General features: G+C 41.4%; 4 non-coding genes across 4 annotated transcripts; 1 reads left to right on the plus strand and 3 right to left on the minus strand.

Moving 5' to 3' along the window:
* Positions 1-1,153: 1,153 nt before the first annotated feature.
* On the minus strand, positions 1,154-1,225 carry trnad-guc (transfer RNA aspartic acid (anticodon GUC)). Its single transcript has one exon. It is a non-coding gene; the product is annotated as a tRNA-Asp (tRNA).
* A 487-nt stretch (positions 1,226-1,712) lies between these two features.
* Positions 1,713-1,786, minus strand: trnan-guu (transfer RNA asparagine (anticodon GUU)). The gene has a single exon. It is a non-coding gene; the product is annotated as a tRNA-Asn (tRNA).
* Positions 1,787-3,778: 1,992 nt separating this feature from the next.
* Positions 3,779-3,860, plus strand: trnal-aag (transfer RNA leucine (anticodon AAG)). Its single transcript has one exon. It is a non-coding gene; the product is annotated as a tRNA-Leu (tRNA).
* Positions 3,861-4,653: 793 nt separating this feature from the next.
* Positions 4,654-4,725, minus strand: trnap-ugg (transfer RNA proline (anticodon UGG)). The gene has a single exon. It is a non-coding gene; the product is annotated as a tRNA-Pro (tRNA).
* Positions 4,726-21,182: the final 16,457 nt, after the last annotated feature.

A 21,182-nucleotide genomic window follows, 5' to 3' on the forward strand; every position in this document is an offset into this window, starting at 1 on the left:
TATATAATGGGAGTGTTTTCCCTCTCTGAGCTTTTAAATCAGCTCCATGTGGCGCCATCAATCCATGTTTATCTGGTAAAATAACAAAAAGATATCATTCATTTCTCACACACACATATTTACTTCCATATTTTACAGATATATCCACACACGTACCTGGACCTGTTTCCTTTCGGCCCACAGTTCTTTTGACTTTGACTTTCTGTCCTCCATGAATTGTTTATATGATGTTCATGGTTGTTCTGCTGGAATGAACGGAGTTCCGTATCAAAACAGAAAGTTAGCAGCTAAAACAATCAGCAACAATTGTGCATTTAGCATAAATATACGCCTAAAATAAAAAATAAGTAAATAAATAAAAACTAGCAACACATACTAATTAAACGCATTGCTGTTCCGTGAAGACGACGATTGGCTGCTAAATGAAACGGTGCACTTTAATTCACTGCATGTCTGACAGCGGCTTCAGCTAGTTAGCGCGATGCTACACTTAGCTTGTTTAGCATTTTCCGGCTGTTTATTAGATGTCTCCTGTGCGCGTGCTCCTTCCGTCTGGTCCGTTCATCAACGTTATGCTGCCATAAACTTTCACTCTGCAAAGTTTTCCCGCCACACAATCCGATACAAACTTTTTGAGCTCACAGTCAATCTTCTTCTGGATCACTTCCGGCATTTGGTACATTCCACTTCCGGAAGATTCTGTCGTTTGGAAATTTGTTTCGGGATTTGTACAAGTGTTCTGCCACTTGTAAATTAGTCTTTTTTAAAAATATAAATTAATGTTGTCTGTGGTAAAAGTTTTTTTCTTATGTAAATTTGTTTAATAAAAAGTAAAAATTTTTCTCAACATGTAAACTTGTTTCACGCTTTGTAAAAGTGTTTCGCACTTTGTAATTTTGTTTTGCACTTACCGGCCACCGTAGTTTAGAGTTGGGGTGCACGCGCTTAACTACTCCGAGTTGATCTAACTAACTCAGATCTGCTGTTCTGTCTTTACATCAGACAGGCAGGAAGTCGGACTTTCTAAAGCAAAGCGAATCCGGTTGATTTTCAAAATAAAACTACTGTCTGCGAGCGAGACGCCGCTGAGCAGAGAGAGTTAACTTCTGTCACTGAGCTATTAAAGAAAATTATAGAAAAAAATGCACTTGTTCTCCCCGTCGGGGAATCGAACCCCGGTCTTCCGCGTGACAGGCGGAGATACTGTCCACTATACTAACGAGGAGCTGGACAGAGAAACATCACGTGGTGTAACTTCACTTCCTCCGTGGAAAAACAAAGAGAGAATAAAGTTATTTCCTCCCAGTTTCTATCCAGAATCATCATCAGCACAGCTTCTGTCAGGAACATCTGTTTGTTGCTGACAACATCTGGATTACAGATGACACATCAGACTGATATTATCTGTGTCATGGTGTTCAGAGATTTCAGCAGCTCACATCCAACACAGAGACTCTGAGCAGGCCCACCTGGTCTTAGACCCAGACCCAGACCCAGACCTAAATCCAAACCCAGGAGACAGAGGTTGAGTGAGTCAGTGAGGAAGAAGCTGCTCGTTCTCCTTCAACAGTTTGATCTGAGGAAAAGTCACTTCCTCTTTTCAGGAATCAACTTCTACCATCTGTCCACTAGATGGAGATAACTGAGCATCAACTTAAAAACCCTCCGTTCTTCCATGTGTGAACTATAATACCAGTGAATTAAACAAAGATCGTCCCTGGGTGGGCTCGAACCACCATCCTTTCGGTTAACAGCCGAACGCGCTGACCGATTGCGCCACAGAGACATGACGAGCAGTTCCTGTTACAGCCTGCTGTAACAGGAACTGGTCCCACAATAAGAAGGTCGTTGGTTTGAATCTCAAACTGTCAGCCGTTTTTCTGATTGATATGAGTTCCAGCCAATGATGTTACTGATAAGAGACGGCTTGACATGACGGGTTTCAATCTTTATTTACACACAGCACATTCAGGACATTTATGTGACAGTTTATTTTATGCTAAAGAAAATCCTTTGTTATTTGCCACAGTGGAATTGGCTCATAATATTTTGCTGACTAACTGGTATTGGAGTTGTGTAGAAAAAACAGAAAGATCTGACAACAGCTTTGAAAGCGGATACAGTCCATCCAGATAACCTTTGAATTAACCTTAAACAGGTTTCAAGGATATTTCGAGAATGTTCAAGATGGATCCAAAGTCTGACGTTTAGGATAATTCTACCAAGAACAGCAGGCTGCAACATGGACAGACCAAGGTGAGGTGAATGTGCACTCTGTGGTGGAGGCCATGAGAAAAAATGATCTCTCCACCACAGAGTGCACACTGTGAATGAAGCTCCAAAGACAAATGTGGTCCTGCCAGATACCTTTGAGTTCTGCAGACAGAAGCAACAACAAAACTGGAACTAATTTTCACTGCACTGACTGCGCCACAGATGTTGCCCCTTACTTTAGTGTTCCTGGTCTGTTTTAACTGCTCTTAAATGAACACTAAAGTTTTTATTTTAAACTCTTCAGCTGTTAAAACTGTCTCAGAGTGGTTAACATGAGTAACTGCAGTGAAAATAAAACTGGGCACTGAAAATGTCTTGTGGATGGTATCTGGTTTGGTTTCACCTCCACAAAACTTCAGTCTGTTCCAATGAGAGACAAGAAGACTGTGCAGTTAAGTGACTCCTCCCACTTTTTTGTCATGACCTCCACAGTAGAGTGCACTCTGTTAATGAAGCTCAAAAGACAATCATGGTCCTGTCAGATACCTTTGTATCTGCCAGTTTGTTTCTTGTCAATGAAAACCAACCCGCTAATTCAGGCATTTTTCATCTCCCTGTGAACAAAAGTTACAGTGACAGACGGTCGCTGGTTCAAATCTGGCTCGAAGGAGATCAGTCTTTTTCATCGGCCTCATCCAGCACAGTGATGAGTCTGCCTACAGACAGCAGGTGGACAGACTGGTCGTCTGGTGTGGTCAGAACCACCTGGAGCTAAATCTGAAGACTGTGGAGATGACAGAGGTTATTTTAATCAAATTATTCCCCAGCCGTGATTATAATGCATATACTGATCTTTATTTGCACGTGCACAGTGTGATTATATATATTTTTATCTTGGCAGCTGCTAGTTTGTTTACACGACTTTGGTAGCTGTGAAAGTATCTCCAGGAGTAAAATGATTAAATCACGACTTTGTTTTAATTGTCAATCTCTATATTATATCAGAGGCCCTTTATGGTGCATATACTTATCTTTATTTGCATTTCTATTTGTATACACACACGCACACAAACACATACACCACCTTTTCCTGCCTTCATGGTTCTTGGGGAATCCATAAATGTGGAAACCCTTCTCGGACTGATTGGAGCATCCAAACGCTGCACAGCCAACCATGGTATGATACTGATCTACAAAATGTTAGTTTTCCCTGCATGGTGTGGCAGCTTTAGCAGCTTTAGCTAACCAGATAGCTTCTGAGCTCCTGCAACAGCTAAAACACAGTTCACTTGTTGCTGTATCTCCAACAAAGTAAAGTCTCTGACATGCTAAGCGAGCACTCTACCATTTGGGCTGATTCCCCTGTACTGGCATGCAAGCTAAGGTTTGTGAAAAGGCTCCTTTAACGACCTCTGAGTTCACCATCAACAGGTTTCAAAGATATTTAGAAATCATTCACGATGTCCTTAAAGGCAGATATTTAGGATAATTCTAGCAGGAATAGCAGGCTGCAACAGGAAAAGTTCCAGTCAGGGAAAATGGCTTCTATAACTTTTGTTCACAGGGTAGTGTGGCCGAGCGGTCCAAGGCGCTGGATTAAGGCTCCAGTCTCTCCGGAGGCGTGGGTTCGAATCCCACCACTGCCAGTTTGTTTCTTGTCAATAAAAACTAATCAGCTAATTCGGGCATTTTTCATCGACACACAATACTCACAGAGGACTTTATTGTGCTGCAGTGAGATGTATATAAAGCTCCAGTTCTACAGTCAGAAGATGTCCAGTCTGAAGGTGGATGAGTTCTGACTCATACCCAATCAAATATGTTGCTTTCTGGGTCTTAACATTAATTATAAGAACAAGTCTCACAGGTGTCGTTATTTCAGTGAAGATGTATGTATGGATGTATTCCCCCTGAATCCTGCGATTCACAGCTTCCACCAAATGGAGCCAAAAGAGACACAAAACTTATTGTGATGTGAGTCTGAAGAGCTGCTGCCTTTGATACATCACCTGATGATGTCACCTGATGATGTCACAGTACTCACAGAATGAAAGTCTTTCCTTTGAAGCTGCTTTGAAGAATTTCCAAAATCACATGTGATTCAGATGTAAACACAAAGTCTGTCACACTTCAGAACAGCTGAGAAGATTATTGATCATTCATTGGTTGATTATTAATGATCAGCTCAGAACCAAACAGTGTATCTGTTTCCATGAACTCCACCATAGAGTGCACACTATTAATGAAGCTCCAAAGGCAATCATGGTCCTGCCATCACTTCCTGTATTACAGCTTTTGCTTGCAGTCTCTGGACTAGAGAAACAGCAGTTTAGTGTTGGTTGCTGTGTTGAGCAGATGGTGATTGCCCTTTTTTAACAGAAGACAAACTTTGGTAAGAGTTATGATGGTCAGGCAATGACATTAGCAACATAACACTAAGAGCTCGTCCGGGATTTGAACCCGGGACCTCTCGCACCCAAAGCGAGAATCATACCCCTAGACCAACGAGCTTGTCTGTCTAACGTAACTGGCCAGTTATATTCAGTTAACGCCAAGTTCGTGGGTTCAAGCCCCATACTGGCCACATGCAACCTCTCAAAACTTGATTTCTTCCTCTCTGTCTGTATGAAACCCCATAGACTTCAATACAGACTTCATTTTCCAACCAGTGGAGCCGCCCCTGGTGGTTATTAGACAGACTGCTGGTGGAAGTCTCTCAGTAATTTTTAACCAGCACATCCACTTTGAGAGAAGGTGGATGTGGTGGTTAAAAATTACACAAAACTCATTACACAACTCAATTACACAAAACTTCATGTAATGGTGGTATTACAGTCAGCATAGCTGCCTTCCAAGCTGTTGACCTGGTTTTGATTCCCGGCAACTGCAGCGAATATTGAGAAATGCTTTTTTTTCCCTTTTTTTCGTTGTGGCCGAGTGGTTAAGGCGATGGACTAGAAATCCATTGGGACTCTAAGAGGAGGAGAGCACTCACTGGTGCTCAGTTATCATTATCAAGGCCGGTGATAGGGACACACCTTTAGTTCCACTTCCAGGTCATGGAAGCAATATCCATGACCTGGAACACATGGCACCAGGATCCATTGTGGGAAGAAGGCCAGCGGGCAGAGGCAGTGTTCTGCTGGGAGACCTTTGGGTCAAAAAAAAAAAAAAAAAAAAAAAAAATATCACCCAACGTGGGGCTCAAACCCACAACCCTGTGATTAAGAGCTTCGTGCTCTATTGATTGAGCTGGACGGACTTACAGAAACACCAGGAATGCCCAGAAGTCACAAACTATTATGTTTATTTCCCTGAAGAGTTCAGTTATCAAATGCAAGTTGCAAGACTGTGTCGCTGAGAAACTAAATTTCATACAAGACCTTGTCAAAAGAGGACTTTGAATTTTTTATGTGAGATGGATTTAACCTTGAGTCTGGAGCCAAAACCACTCAGTCATCCTGACACACAGTCTTGATTGATTGCGTGCCTCACTAGCCAATGGTCAAACATGATCAGCCAGTCCTGTAGCATTCACCAAAACAAAGGCATACCTGCCAACGTATTCAGTAAGATAGATTTATTTAGGCCCAGTCATGCTGTCTGCAACTTTTACACTTTGTACACCTTTGTCAACATGAAACAATTGCTAACTCAAAGTTCCAGGATATCTATCAACTGCACACTGATATGAAGGAATCTCAAGTCTTGTGATATTTTCTTGGATGTATAATATGCCACATTTTATATCTGGCCTAAATCCCAGGAGTAGGATTAGAAAGCAGTTGTCTTTTTGGAGTGATGCAGTCCCCAGAGGAAGGAGTTCACCTTGGGTCTGGAGCCTTCTACCACACCTCCACAATAGAAGTCCCTTCAAAACAGGAAGCAGCCTTCCTACAGCACAAACCTCAAAGTGTCACTGTGAGATTGTGTTGAATGCATTTAATTCTTCGATAATTCTTACCCATGCCTTGTGAAAGACTGCAGCCTAGAAACGACATACTGAGCCTGTGACTGGCTCTGTGGTTTCTGTGTACAGTCAGTGAAATTAAACATTGTAGTGTTAGCTCGGTCATTTCCTGCAGCTGGCTGATGAATCTCCAGATATTCCTTTTTTTGGTGTGGAATGTAAAAAGTCAATGAACCTCCTCCACTGTGAATTCTTCTTCTTCGTCTGTATGGCTGGATGCAGCTCAGAGCCCACCTGCTGTTTCAGGCCTCACTTCTTCCACTTGCGTCTCATTCTCATCCACATCCTGGTTCTTAGCCTCTGTCTCTTCAGCGTCCTGGTTGTTGGCAGCCTCAGGATCAGATGGTGAATACCATCGTTCTCCTCACTGATCAGCCACTATCACTCCACTCTAGAACAAACGACTCTGCTTCTGCTCAATAACAACAGTGAACTTGAGCGGAAAATGTCCATAATTAAAAAAAGACCCTGCACAGCTACCAAAATCCAGGATTGAACTAGGGGCCTCTAGATCTTCAGTGTAAGTGAGCTACTTCAGCTGTTAAAATACCACCAATCAGAAGAAAGGAACCAACTGTCTGAGTCCACCAATCAGAAGAAAGGAACCAATTGTCTGAGCCCACCAATCAAAAGAAAGGAACAAACTGTCTGCCTGTTTCATTGGTTGATGAGCAGCAGCTGTGTGGAACTGTCACTGCAGACAAAGAGCCTCTGGAGCACACCTGATTTTAGAAGGATCTGAAAGAGTTCTGAGGTCTTAGTGAACAGATTGGTGCATTTTTGTGGTCTTCATCTTAATGAGAGCTCTCTGGAAAGCCATTCATCCAGCTGACAGAGGGCAGCAATCAGAAATGAGCTGGCTTCTCTTCCCTTTCTTCTCACTGAGTCGATCACGTCTTTGGCTTTTTCCGCTCTGGATTTTGTCCTGGCTGACTCCATTTCTTCATCACTGATAACACCACGCTGAAGCAGTTTATCCAGAAGCTGGTTGAGAACAGTGTCAGACACTCTCTGAATGAATTCTGCCCGAACAGCACACAGCCTCTCTTCTGCTTGGAGGTTGTCGTCAGCTGGGAGGCTGCTTTGACCAGTTTCCCTTTTTGGACCTAACGGGTAACCAGATGAACTGTTTAATAATCACCAATAACAACCAGCACTTTAAAGCACTGATATAATGTCAGATTTCAGATGATTTCAGTGTAATTTTTTATTTTAACACAGACAGGATTGTTGGGATCTTTGCAACAGCAATATTTGGGTCACTTCTTCATATATTTTATATAGAGGAAGATGAAACCTTTACTTGGCAGAGGAATGCTGCGTTTCCACACTTCTGTTCCTTCTTCATGTTTGACCATCAAAGTCAGTGTCTCTGTGTTTGGAGTCAGGAAGACCTCAAATGTTGGAAAGAAATTTGGCCCATAATTTAAGTAAAACTCAGCAGACTGTGAAAGAAGAGACAAAACAGAGGAACAAAATGTTTATCTACTAAATCCACTAGTTGTTCTACAGGAGTGATTCCATAGCAAGTGACTAGATGAAGCGAACTAGTTAGCATGCTTACATCAACACAACACATAGTTAATAAAAATGAGAGCAAAACATGAATTATTATTTATTATTAAGCGTATGGAGGTTTGACTCACCTCAGGCTGTATTTTAAAGTCCTCCAGATCAGAGAGGACACTGTACCTTTGGTCAACTATCAGTTTACAATCAGAAGAGATCTTGATGTAAACAGCATCATCTTGTTGCGCAGCAACCTTCAGCAACAGGACATTGTAATGTTAGTGCCGGAGGACTAAAGTTCATTTTGAAAAACACACACAAAGATCCTGGTCTAAAGCTCCATTCTGTACAGTTTGATCAAATTTGACTCATTAAGCTGCTGTTTACGACATCTGCTGAACTAGCAGGCAGAAGTTAACAGAAGACATTTAAAGGTTCACAGTTCAGATGTTGAGCATTAGAATGTTTGAAGTTTGATGGTTAAAGTGAATGACACAAAGCTTTACCTCAGACAAAGGGAGGTTGCTTGGCAGGAGAAACACATCCAGTATTTGAATGTCTCTGGCCGGAGGTCGGAGGAACAGCAGAAGTTGGCCACAGATAGGTTTCTTGTTGTTGAATAACCTCTGTAGCATCTCTCCCAACCAGACAAGGCCAAAGGCAGAGAGATGAGAGACTTTGACAATCACATGAGTGTCTGTGATCTCCAGAGGTTTGAGGAAGCTCATTCCATCATCAGTGATGTGGACGACAGACAGCAGACCTTCAGGGGGCAGAGCTGGGAAACAGAGACACAGTCTGTAAAATGATAGTGATGGTCTTATTCTATATCCAGGACAGGAATGTCAGGAAATTCAGTCAGCTGTCAGTGTTTGTCTCTGTGATGTTCAGACTTTGTTACCCAACGTCCAAACTAGTCTTGATGAACCATCTGATTGATATCACAAATCGGAAAACATCAGCTTGCTATAGAAATATCTCCTCCTTTGATCTACATGTTAGAAAACTGTTTATTTTCCAGCATCTTATTAAAAAAAAAAAAACAAAAAAACAAAACCTTTCATTGCTTTATTATTTATTAAATTCTTCTGATTGCCTTAATAAGGTCTGTTACTGTCAGTGGACTGTGACTGTAACATTGTGAGGCTGAGATTAAAGTCCAAAATAAAACTAACTAACTAATAAAACAAAGTCTGAATGGGAAGTGTGTCATCACAGCAGGGCTGTTAGAACAGATAACAGGACTGTTGGCTTTTAATCATCACTCTAAAAAGCACTAATCTTTATCTCACCATCTTCTGCCTCACAGTGTGGGAGGTGGAGCTCACAGACAGCGTCCTCAGGACAGTGGATATTGAACAGCGGCCCAGCAGCCATCTTGCCAGCTGATTGGAGGAGGCTTTCATCCCACTGGACAGTGCTGTAGAGGAGCTCCGCCTCCTGATCAACAACAAACACCAGTCCAGTTAAAGAACACTGGAACATACCTGGACCAGGACATCTGAACCTGCAGGACACAGAAGGTAGAATGAGCCGACACACAAACACCATATAACTGTCTAAGAGGAGCACACTGAGCATGAAGGGGAAGAGGAGCAACCATCCATGAGACCACCAACACTGCAGAGATGGCATCAGCTGAATTACCTGTAGGACACTTTGGTAGATTCAGTTTTCAGTTCAGGTGTGAAGATCTGTGGAGACTGTGGTCCAGAAAGAAACGTCATCAGTTTGACTGGAAATAACCAACACACAGGTCAAACTGAACTGAAGCACAGAAGCAGCAGCCATGTTGGAAATCAGACGGTAGAACTGATCAGACAGAAATCTAACTGTTCATCTGAAAGCCAGAATGCTGATCAATCAGCTGATTGATCGTGACCTCAAAATGATGTTTGTCCAGATTTTAAAGAGCTCCAGATGACAGATTAAGGGAACAAACTGGACTGAAACTTTACATGTCTCCGTCTTCAGTCATATTGTGATCTAACTCAAAAGCTCATCTATCACTCAATATGAAAAATTTAAATAATAGTTTCAGTTTTTGTCCACTTCTTTCTCTGCCCAAAGAGATTAAATCATTGCCAGTTGCAGGAGATATTGGTTTAACATTTGTTCTCCATTTCCTGCTGTGTGCCGAACCTCTAAATCAGTCTGAAGCATCAGGAAGGATGTTTGACCTCTCACCTTGTCCAGTTTTGTGTCCTCTGACACATCCATTGTTGTCTCTGTTGTGTTCGGACTCTGTTTGACAACAGAGTCACCTGATGGGAGGAGAAGACACAGCAGATAGCAGAAATCAGTGTTTGCTCACATCCTCTGACTCAGTTCTGATGATGGAGGAAACTGTCTCGCAGGAGCAGCTCAAAACCTCCTGTCATCCCTTTTCTCTCAGATGATCCTGGTTTTCTGTTGGCTGTGTACCAATCTGAGGGGCGGGTCCAAAAATCTGCTGACTGGACTCAGTCTGTAGCTGTCATTATTCAGTTAAAGTTACCAGCTGCAGCCACATGTTGTATTTCTAGACTGACTGATAAACAGCTGCTGTGCTGCAGAAAGTGAAATTACAATCAATCTGGGATTAGCTCTGTGTGGATGAACAGATTACGCCATAGAACTAAATGATCAAGAAATATCCTACATACAATAATAACAATGTTTACGGAAAGGAACCATGTTCATCTGTTATATATTACATGAAATTAAAAACCTCCACACATTACAATAAATCTGAAATAATATGGTTCTGTAACTTTTACCTGAAATTTGCCTGAAACCTTTAATGTAAACAACTTAAATGTATAAAATGATCACGCAAAAGTCTGTTGTTGAAACAGGGTGAACCAAAATGTGATGTATAAAGATCTTGATGAAGAGAGCACAGTCAGTTTGGTGAACTGGACTCAGAGGTTCTATACTCACAGGTTTTCTCTGTAGAAGCTTGAATCACTTTGTCACTGAGCCTGTGGACAAAAACAACCGCAACGGCAAGACATTGAGTGGAACATACTCAGGTTCTGTCAGAGTTAGTTTATTAAAAACAGACGGTGATGATCCCACATCAGTCTCATCAGATAAATAAATAAATTAATCTGATTAGTCTAAATATTATTAACCTCCTGGCTTCCACATGAGGCCATTATACTTCCACTTAGTGCTGGCAGAAGAGTATAATACATTATATAATACGTTAGAGTCATACGACCAACAACACACCTGAAAGAGAAATTAAAAATGCATTCCATGCAAGAGTTATTGTCTTAGGAGGTTAAGTAATGTTGTCTTTTTTCTTAAAATAGATAGGTGTCCTGTGGTTCACTTTAATATGACTAATTATTATTAACATTCTGGTAACCAATATTTGAGAACCAATCAATGCATAGCAGGAATCATCATGGAAACCAGCTCTGCAGCAGGCTGGGTTTAAAGGTTCTGTGGTGTAGTGGTTATATGATTGTGTATTGTAGTGGTTAGAATGCTTGTCTCACACACTAAACTTTCTTGGTTCGAAACGGGGCAGAAACACCTTTGTTTGGCAGCAGTGGCTCAGTGTTATGGGGCTTGTTTCATGCCCCAGCCCGGACAATGAAATATGGAGTGTGGACTGACGGCACTATCGAGGTGGCCTTGATGAAGGCACTGAATAACTCCAGAAGCGTTAAGCAATGGCGGCGCCTTCCCTCTGAAACCTCTTTGCATGTTTGCATATTTGGGTGTGTGTGGTTGTCTGGGGGCCTGTATATATACACACGTATCTCAGAGTCGAAATGTAATTTCATTGTGTGTGCATTGACTTCAGGGTGTGTACAATGACAATAAAACATTTCTTCTTCTTCTAAGGTGGAGATCAAAACATTTATACAAGCTGCCTCTGAACCAATCAGATCCCTTAAAAAAAGTATTTTTGAGAGGAGTTGTATTGATAGACATCAAACCTCGATTCTTCTTTTTCAGTTCAGACAATCTGCAGTTCTCCAACCTGAGTAAAGAATAAAAGATGTGACTTTAGGAGACAAAGTTCCTGCTTGAAAGCGTTCAGTGTTTGATCATCTGTTCAGAGCTGAAGGTTTAGAAAGCAGAAATTTAGAAAATTAAAGTCAGACAGCTGAACCAACAGGAAGCAGCTTTACAACAGTCAAACACCTTTCATTAATATTAATGACAACATGCTGCTGCTTCCATAAAGACGTAGTGACTCCACCTCTTAAACTCTACCAGCTCCACCTGTGGCTCCATCTGTAAAAAGTCATGTTTATTAGAGATTCTATGAAACATCCTCAAGTTTTCAAAAACAAGAAACATGTCAGACTGAACTCCGGAGAGACGTCAACACATGATTCACAACATCGAGAACATTTTCACTTCATTCAGCGGTGACCAAGTTTAACAAACATGCTGATTTTGGTCTGAATCTCTCAGTCAGTCTGCTTTAGTCACATGAGTTTATAGCTATATTGGAACAAGAAAACACTGAATATATATTTGTTCATGTCAGTGTGGAAAAATGTTTCCTGATATTCAAACACTGAAGGATTTTTCTTCAAGTTTCAAATCTGTAGTTTCACATTTCTCTGCTACACTGACTGGACTAAACCAGAGAAGAAGAAAACAGACGTCAGCATGAAGATCCTCAGTGTGGATCAGTATAATATCAGCCTGATGTCTGCAGGTCAGAGTCACCACAACTGTAACATCATATTAATCTGAGAGCAGAAATAAAACATGAGTCTGACCTCAGAGTCTCCAGTCTACAGTGAGGACTCTTCAGAAAACCACACAGATCCTTCAGTCCTGAATCCTTCAGCTTGTTCAGACTCAGGTCCAGTTCTCTGAGATGGGAGGGGTTGGACTTCAGAGCTGAGACCAGAGAAGAACAGCTGATCTTTGACAACCTGCAGTTCTCCAACCTGAGTAAAGAAGACAAAGTTCCTGCTTGAAAGCGTTCAATGTTTCATCATTTGTTCAGTGTGAAGGTTTAGAAAGTAGAAGTTTAGAAAATGAAAGTCAGACAGCTGAACCAACAGGAAGCAGCTTTACAACAATCAAATACAATATTTAATGAGAAAATGAAAACACTGTAAAGAACCTGAACTGACTCAAACTGTCAACATTGTGATTTTAACACATCAGAAATAACCAAACAGCAGAGTCAGCCAAACTTTACAACAGTTGAACAGTGGATGTAGAAATACTACTTAAATATGCAGAATCTATTCTGACCTATACCATCTTTTAGGGATTATAGGAATGGGTGAAAAAAAAAAAAAAAGATTTTCCTGATTCTGAAACTAATATTATTCCATAGAATCCTGAGATTGATATTTAACATAGCTGGGAGAGCCGCAAGGCAGATAGAGCAAACACGTTTCCTACAGCAGAGAGACAATCACAGCAAAATGAATGTGTTCCTGAGGTGTTGATGTTTACATTAGGTATGTTTGGAGCCACCTTATTTCCACTGCTGCAGTGTGTTGGTCATGTCATGTTAAAGAAAAAGTACATTCATGTAACTGCTTTGGGGTCAGTGGTTCATGTAAACATTATTATTCTAATAATGGACCAGGTGGGAAGGTTCCTTGGAAAATGAAAGCATTAGTTCTGACAATCTCTTTGATATTCAAACTAAATTGGCATTATGACTGAAATATCCCAAACTGAACCAATAGAGCCATGTTACATGTGGATGATGTCATTCTGTTGGCTAAGAAAGAAAAAAATGTTCACATTGTTCCAAAACAGTGCTGGAAGTGGAGACTAATGGAGAACCAAGACAAAACACAAGTGGAGGATTTTAGGCCAAAATCAAGTGTGAGAAGTTGAATGTTGTTAATCTTGGGACAGTACTGCTGTCCTACACTGATCAGTATAAATGTTCTGACGTTGGACCAACACATGACATTTAACCCAGCTGTCAGTGTTTTAGCTCAGTCTGCAGGTAGAGCCCTGAACAAGTCTGAACACTGTGCTCATCTGGGAGTTCATACTTTCACTCTGTTCTGTAGTGTGTGTGTGTGTGTGTGTGTGTGTGTGTGTGTCAGACGATGCTTCTGCTGTCTGGGGATTCTGTGAATATTCTCTTTGTAATACTCAGCATCATAGAGCTATTGGTTATCTTACAGCAGTACACAAATGGACCTCAGTGTTGGCTCTTCATGGTGATTTGGGTTGGGAGCCCTCGAGTATCAGACATAAGAGACAAATTCTCCAGCTGTGGAACAGATCTGTGAAGCTGCCTGATCATAGAATTACTAAAAAGATATTTCATTCTGACACTTTGCATCACCATCCCTGGGCCAGTGAGCTGAAATGAATATTCTATATTTGTGATTTATCTGATATTTCCATTCATAAATGATGTTGGGATATTACAGATATTATAAACAAACTGTTCCTAAAGCAGAGAGATAAACGGCCTCTGGATGTTTGGAGGAAGCCAAAATGAAGAACCTACTGTCTTAATAAGAACACTTACAGTGTGGAACCTTACATTAAGAATAAGTGAACTAAAAGACAAAGATCATTATGGACAGTTGTGTTCAGGAACACTTCCATTAGTCCCAGAAACAGGGAGCTTTAATGCCACACCTGAGGAAGACCGGATTTGTTCACTATGCAAACTGGATGAAGTAGAAAGTCAGATCCATTTTTTATTTAGTTGTTCTGTGTACGAGCACCTCAGAGGTGTGTTTTGTTGGCTAAATTGTTTATTTATTTATTTATATATGATTCGGAGAAACATTAGTTTCCTTTTAGCAAAGAGACTCATATGGTAGCTGAATTTAATTCCAAGGCTTTAGAAACACAGCTAAATCTTTCGTTTGGTTATTTGTTTTGTTGAATATATTATGTAACATTTTTAGTTGAGAAAAGGATAATAATGTATTTGTCTATGTTTCTATGCAGATATATGAGCGCTTAAGTTGTTACATCAGCCACTGTATGATTACATACATGTCTTATGAACCAATGTGGGATGGGCCTTTTTATAAAATGACACCCAAATAATTAAATGCATGAAATAAACCACAGGCTAAAATCTACTTCTTAACATACATTTATTAATATATGATGTACCCTTTCAAAAATACAAGATTGATTGATATGTCCAATTCCAATGTCATTTTAAAATGAATAAAAATCTGTTTTCCAAAGTTATTTTCAAATCATTTAACAGTTTAAATGTTAAACCTGAAGAGGATTTTCCCCTCATAAATATAAACCTGTCTGCAGGTCAGAGTCACCACAACTGTAACATCATATTAATCTGAGAGCAGAAATAAAACATGAGTCTGACCTCAGAGTCTCCAGTCTACAGTGAGGACTCTTCAGAAAACCACACAGATCCTTCAGTCCTGAATCCTTCAGCTTGTTGTGACTCAGGTCCAGTTCTCTGAGATGGGAGGGGTTGGACTTCAGAGCTGAGACCAGAGAAGAACAGCTGATCTCTGACAACCTGCAGCTCATCAACCTGAGTAAAGAATAAAAGATGAAGATCAAATCATTGTTCATCAACCAGAAATGTCCTCAATGATCTTTATGTTATTGTGCGTCATCATCATGTCGCTATACTCATCATCCGAACAACAGCACAACATTCAAACTACAGCAGGTCCAGTCAGTGAACTGACCTCAGAGTCTCCAGTCCACAGTTTGGACTCTCCAGTCCAGCACACACCAGCTTCAGTCCTGAATCCTCTATGTGGTTCTGACTCAGGTCCAGGTCTCTCAGATGGGAGGGGTTGGACTTTAGAGCTGAGGCCACGACATCACACTCAGTCTTTGTGAGTCCACAACCAACAAGTCTGTGATGACACACATTACACAATATGCCACTGTGACAGAGGAAACTACATATTATTCTGTGATGTTTGAGGACTCAAGACACCAAGACTTCCATCTCTCTCTCACACCATCAGAGTTTCAATCATTTTTTCAGATGAAGAGACTAAATGTGGTCAGTTGGTCTTCCATCAGGTCCTCAGTCTGTCAGGGACCTGATCCAGTTCTGTCTCCTCTGAGGGACCATGAGACCACATGGACCTGAAAACATTTGACTTCCACTGTTTTGATTTTCACTGACTTCAGATCAGTGAACAGCGAAGTTGGTGAAGATGATCAGTCACCGATACCTGCTGATGTCGTCAGTCTTTCGGATTTCCACTGAACACAACTAAGTGAATATTTATCTCTGGCAGCATTTGAATCATCTGAAAACAAACAGCTGACAGTGAAACACCATCTGAATCACATTGGATTAAAACACATCAGAAGGATTGATGAGAATGAGAGTGGACTCACCGAGCCTTCCTGCAGTTCCTCACAGCTGGGATCAGTCTCCGTCGTCCCTCCGTTGATGTGTTGTACTTCTTCAGGTCAAACTCATCCAGAACGGCCTCTGACATCTGTAGCATGTAGGCCAGAGCTGAGCAGTGGATCAGGGAGAGTTTCTTATCTGATCTGGTCTCTGACTTCAGGAACTCCTGGATCTCCTGATGAACTGAGTGATCCTTCAGCTCCATCAGACAGTGGAAGATGTTGATGCTTCTGTCAGGAGAGATTTTCATACCGTTCATTGTCTTCAGGTTGTTGATGGCTCTCTGGATGGTCTCTGGTTTGGTTTCTGTCTGACCCAGCAGACCACCTAATAGTCTCTGGTTGGACTGCAGAGAGAGACCATGAAGGAAGCGGACAAACAGGTCCAGGTGACCATTTTTATTTATGAGGGATTTCTCCAGGACTGCCATCAGAAAGTCCTCTGGGGCTGAATCTTGGTGTTTTTTTCCCAGAAAGTTCTTCAGGACCTCCTTGTTCCTGTTGGTGTGACAGTGGAACATGTAGACTGCAGCCAGAAACTCCTGAACACTCAGATGAACAAAGCAGTAGACTGTTTTCTGGAAGATCACACTCTCTGCTTTGAAGATCTCAGTACAGAGTCCTGAGTACACCGAGGCCTCTGTGACATCAAGACCACACTGCTCCAGGTCTTCTTGGTAGAACATGATGTTCCCTTTCTCCAGATGTTCAAACGCCAGCCTGCCCAGCTTCAGAAGAACTTCCCTGTCAGCCTCCATCAGCTCCTGTGGACTTGTTTCATGTCCCTCATGGTACTTGATCCTCTTCCTCCTGGTCTGCACCAGCAGGAAGTGTGAGTACAGGTCAGTCATGGTCTGGGGCAGCTCTCCTTGCTGGTCTGTAGTCAACATGTGCTCCAGAACTGTAGCGATGATCCAGCAGAAAACTGGGACTTGACACATGATGTGAAGGCTTTTGGACTTCTTGATGTGTGAGATGATCCTGTTGGACAGCTCTTCATCCCTGGACCTCCTCCTGAAGTACTCCTCCTGCTGGGCGTCAGTGAAGCCTCGGATTTCTGTTAGCCTGTCAACACATGAAGGAGGGATCTGACTGGCTGCTGCAGGTCTGGAAGTGATCCAGACCAGAGCCGAGGGAAGCAGATTCCCCTGTATGAAGTTTGTCAGCAGCAGGTGGACCGATGACTCCTGTGTGACGTCAGACACGACCTCCCTGTTGGTGAAGTCCAGTGAAAGTCTGCTTTCATCCAGGCCGTCCAGGATGAACAGAACTTTACAGGCAGCCAGCTGCTCTGCTGTGACCTTCTGTAATGTTGGATGGAAAACATGAAGCAGCCTGAGAAGACTGTACTGCTGATCTCTGATCAGGTTCAGCTCCCTGAATGAAAGCAGAACCAGCAGACTGACATCCTGGTTCTCCAAGCCCTCTGCCCAGTCCAGACTGAACTTCTGCACAGAGAAAGTTTTTCCAACTCCAGCGACGCCGTTGGTCAGAACCAGTCTGATGGGACTCTGCTGGTCAGGTGAGACTCTAAAGATGTGGTGACATTTGATTGGAGCATCAAGGAGGGTCTTCTTCTTAGAAGTTGTCTCCAGCTGCCTCACCTCATGTTGGGTATTAACCTCTTCACTCTGTCCCTCTGTGATGTAGAGCTCAGTGTAGATCCTGTTGAGGAGGGTTCCACTTCCTGTTCCTGTTCCTTCAGTCACATGTTGACATCTGGTCCTCAGACTGATCTTATGTTGATCTAAAGCCTCCTGTAGAACACAATCTGCTGACAGAGAAGAGACAACGTCACACTGAAGACAGAGAGTCTGAGGATCTGATGAAAAACTAAAGACGTCAGTCAGAAGTTCAGTCTCACTCTGTTCAGGGCTGGTCTGTAGACCTGGTCTGGTTCTGGATCTTTGTCCACACTGGGGACAGGAGGAGTCTCCTGAAGAAGCAGACTGCTCCCAGTGTGAGGTGCAGCACTGTCTGCAGACCCAGTGTCCACAGCTGGTAGAGACTGGATCCTTCAGGACGTCCTGACACAGAGCACAGTGGGACGGCTGCTCCTCTTCAGAGACATGTCTTTTCCCCTTCCTGTCTCTGTGAAAACATTTCTTTATAACTGACATGATCTGACTGATGTAATAAAATGCTTGGCCAGAAAAAAAAACATCAGTAGTTTCTGGTGATAAAAACAGAAGATCCATCTCAGTGTCTTCCTGAATCTACACTAAAGATTCAAGGATTATTAATATTAATCTATGAACAAATTTTTACTCTCATGTTCAGTCTCTTACTTTGTCTCTGAGGGTCCAGGTCCATTACTGAAGTCTGGAGGATGATCTCTGGAACAGTCAGTCTTCAGAGTCAGACAGGTTGTTACTGGAGACTCTGGTCTGGCCTCCTCTTCCTCATCACAGTTCATCATCTTCAAGACAGAGTCGCTCTGACCGAGAAACACTTTCTGAAGACAGAAGACAAAGAAGATACAGAACAAACCGAGAGCTGAAGATCTTTGTCTGAACCTGACAGGCTTGGGCTCATAGTCAGGTGATGAGTTTCAATTACCAAAATGAAACTCTGAGGTGTGGAAACATTTTCATCATGTGTATGTCGAAGGTGTTCCAACACCTGTGCCCAGGATCAACCTACAATCAAATCGTTTGTTACAGCATGAAAACCCATCCCTGCAAAGCTGAAACAAACAGTGACGGAAAAGTGTGTATGTGCTTTTGTTCTAAAGACATTGGGCCTTTTAATATTGTAAGCAGCGATGGGGTTTGAAGAGCTGGGACGCATGGGAGGGTTACCCACTATGTGACAATTGGAAAGAGGTGCACTGAAATGAGAAAAGAAAAGAGAGAAGCTGGTGTTAATGTTTTACTAAAATTCTCCTCTATATTGTGCAGCTTTAATGGAAAAACAGATCTTGATGTTTTAAAATAAAGCCACAAAACCTTTTCATAATAACCTTTTAGATTGTTAATGGATATTGAATTTCATGAACAGATATTGTTTGAAACAAAGTAAATTGTCAGATAACATTCTGCTGGTTTAACTGATATCATGCTGATGTTTTCAGCAGTAATTTTATGAGTTCATGTCTTTATCACAAACATTTGAAGAGATCTTGTTAAGAAGTAACCACATCATCCACAACCAACCCTCTTTATCTGGAATCTGAACAGGGAGCTGTGAGGAGTTTGATGGCTCATCATCACGATTAAAGCATTCACTGACTGCAACATTTAAATGAATAATATTAAATAATAATAATAATAATAATAATAATAAACAGAACTGATCCGTTTGTGTTCTTTTATCACTTTGTCTATCTCCCTGTTTTTTTGGTCATGTTCTTCAACAGCCCATCAGTTAGTTACTCTTCTTCATATATCTGAGAAGGTAGGTGGTTGAAAATGATCATCATGGTCCCAGATATGAGCATCAAATCGTCGGTTTTTAAATCAAATTAGTAAATACTGATTCCTAAATAATAATAAATAATTTTTTTGTCAGAGTTGAAGTTCAGTTTTTTATATGTCAGTGCAACTAAATAATTTTATATTTCCATTTTGTTGGCTTTACAATCTGTTTTTAAATCAGTTCAACATCACTGGCACAAACAGGATGAAGGCTGTTGGTTACGTTACCTGATGGTCGAACTGATCTTCATGCAGCTGATAAGTGAAGGTGAACTTTAACTGCAGCTTCCATGAGAAAAATTAAGACAACATATCCATGTATGTCTCACAGCAGGAGGTTTTCTAAAGTTGTTGATCCAAACACAGTCTGAACTCTCTGTGGAAAACTGAATATGACTTACAGGAAAATCTGATACCAGAGTAGCTCTGAACTTTGGAATGAATTGAAGTTAATCATTAACAGACAGTAATAATCCATTTCAGGTAGATCACAAAGCTCCAATGACCTTTAATTTATATGATGTGTTGTACAATATTGGACAAATAAATGATCCTTTATCTTTTAATACATTTAGAAAACATGATTACACATGCTCAGATTCACAGTTATGTTTGTCTACAATTATCAGATTAGAAATAGCATAGTGGCATTATATATGACAGCGTTTATATAATATAATATATGTCTACAGTGTATATCTAGAGTTCGCTGGTGAGACACATAACATCTTCAGCATCAGCAGCTCACCCTGCTACTAGACCACCACAGAACAGTGCGTCTCTTCAAAAGTTGCTGCCTCCTTCAAAGAGCTAAGAGACACTGAGGAACCAGAGGCCTGTATCACAAAGCTGGATTAACATGCCTGGGATCTGTTTTAGTGATCCAGCTTCACTTACCCAGACATCCACAATCCTGATAAGCTGTCTCACAAAGCTGTTATCATCTTGCTCACATAAAAGGGGCTGGGTTTGCTGCATCCCACCAACCAACCAACCCATGATGCAAAAGGGACCTTCTGCTGCTGTCATCAGATTCAGTGATGTCTTCATCAGGGTCCTTATCCTTCCCTGGTGTGTCCAAAAGTTTGGAGGAAAAAGTTTACACATCATTAACTGTCTTTGAGGAGAAATAATCAAACACCAAGTCAATTTCTCCTTCTCTGTATTTTCACCTGTCGGTCCAGGTGTGCTCTGACTAACAGGACTTCAGCCTGCTGACCTACACTGAGCTGCTCTGTTTCCTCTGAAAGAACAAGTCTTTAATTCGAGTTCAAACTGAGGCAGTAACTGCAACAATGAGAAATGTTTTTCCATGCTAACGAAGCCTAATTAGCTAATTAAGATACGTTAGCATGCTAGCTAAATTAGCAAAGTTAGCATGCTAACCAAATTAGCTAACTTAGCTATGTTAGCATAACGACGTAACGACCTTAAAGGAGGACTCCGCTAAACATGTCTATGAAAAGCTTATTAAGAACAGTTCCCCGTGCAAACAGAGAAAAAACACTTTTAAAGGAATTCGGCGTTAAAGTTCTTACCTGAACTCCGGTGAATATTTGCTACAATATTGCTGCAGGAAGACGGAAGTTTTTTTCAAAACTCAGACTGGTGAATTTACAGCATTTAGTTAGCAGCACTGCTCGTTTTTTTTTTTCAGCTCACTTCTAAGTTTTATTTTATTATTTTATTTTCCTACAAAATGTCAAGCTGCAGCCACTTCTAACAACTTTACACAACACGCTGTCACTCCAAATGACTGA

Source organism: Echeneis naucrates, chromosome 2 (genome assembly GCF_900963305.1).
Source record: "Echeneis naucrates chromosome 2, fEcheNa1.1, whole genome shotgun sequence".
In the NCBI taxonomy this organism is placed as follows: Eukaryota; Metazoa; Chordata; class Actinopteri; order Carangiformes; family Echeneidae; genus Echeneis; species Echeneis naucrates.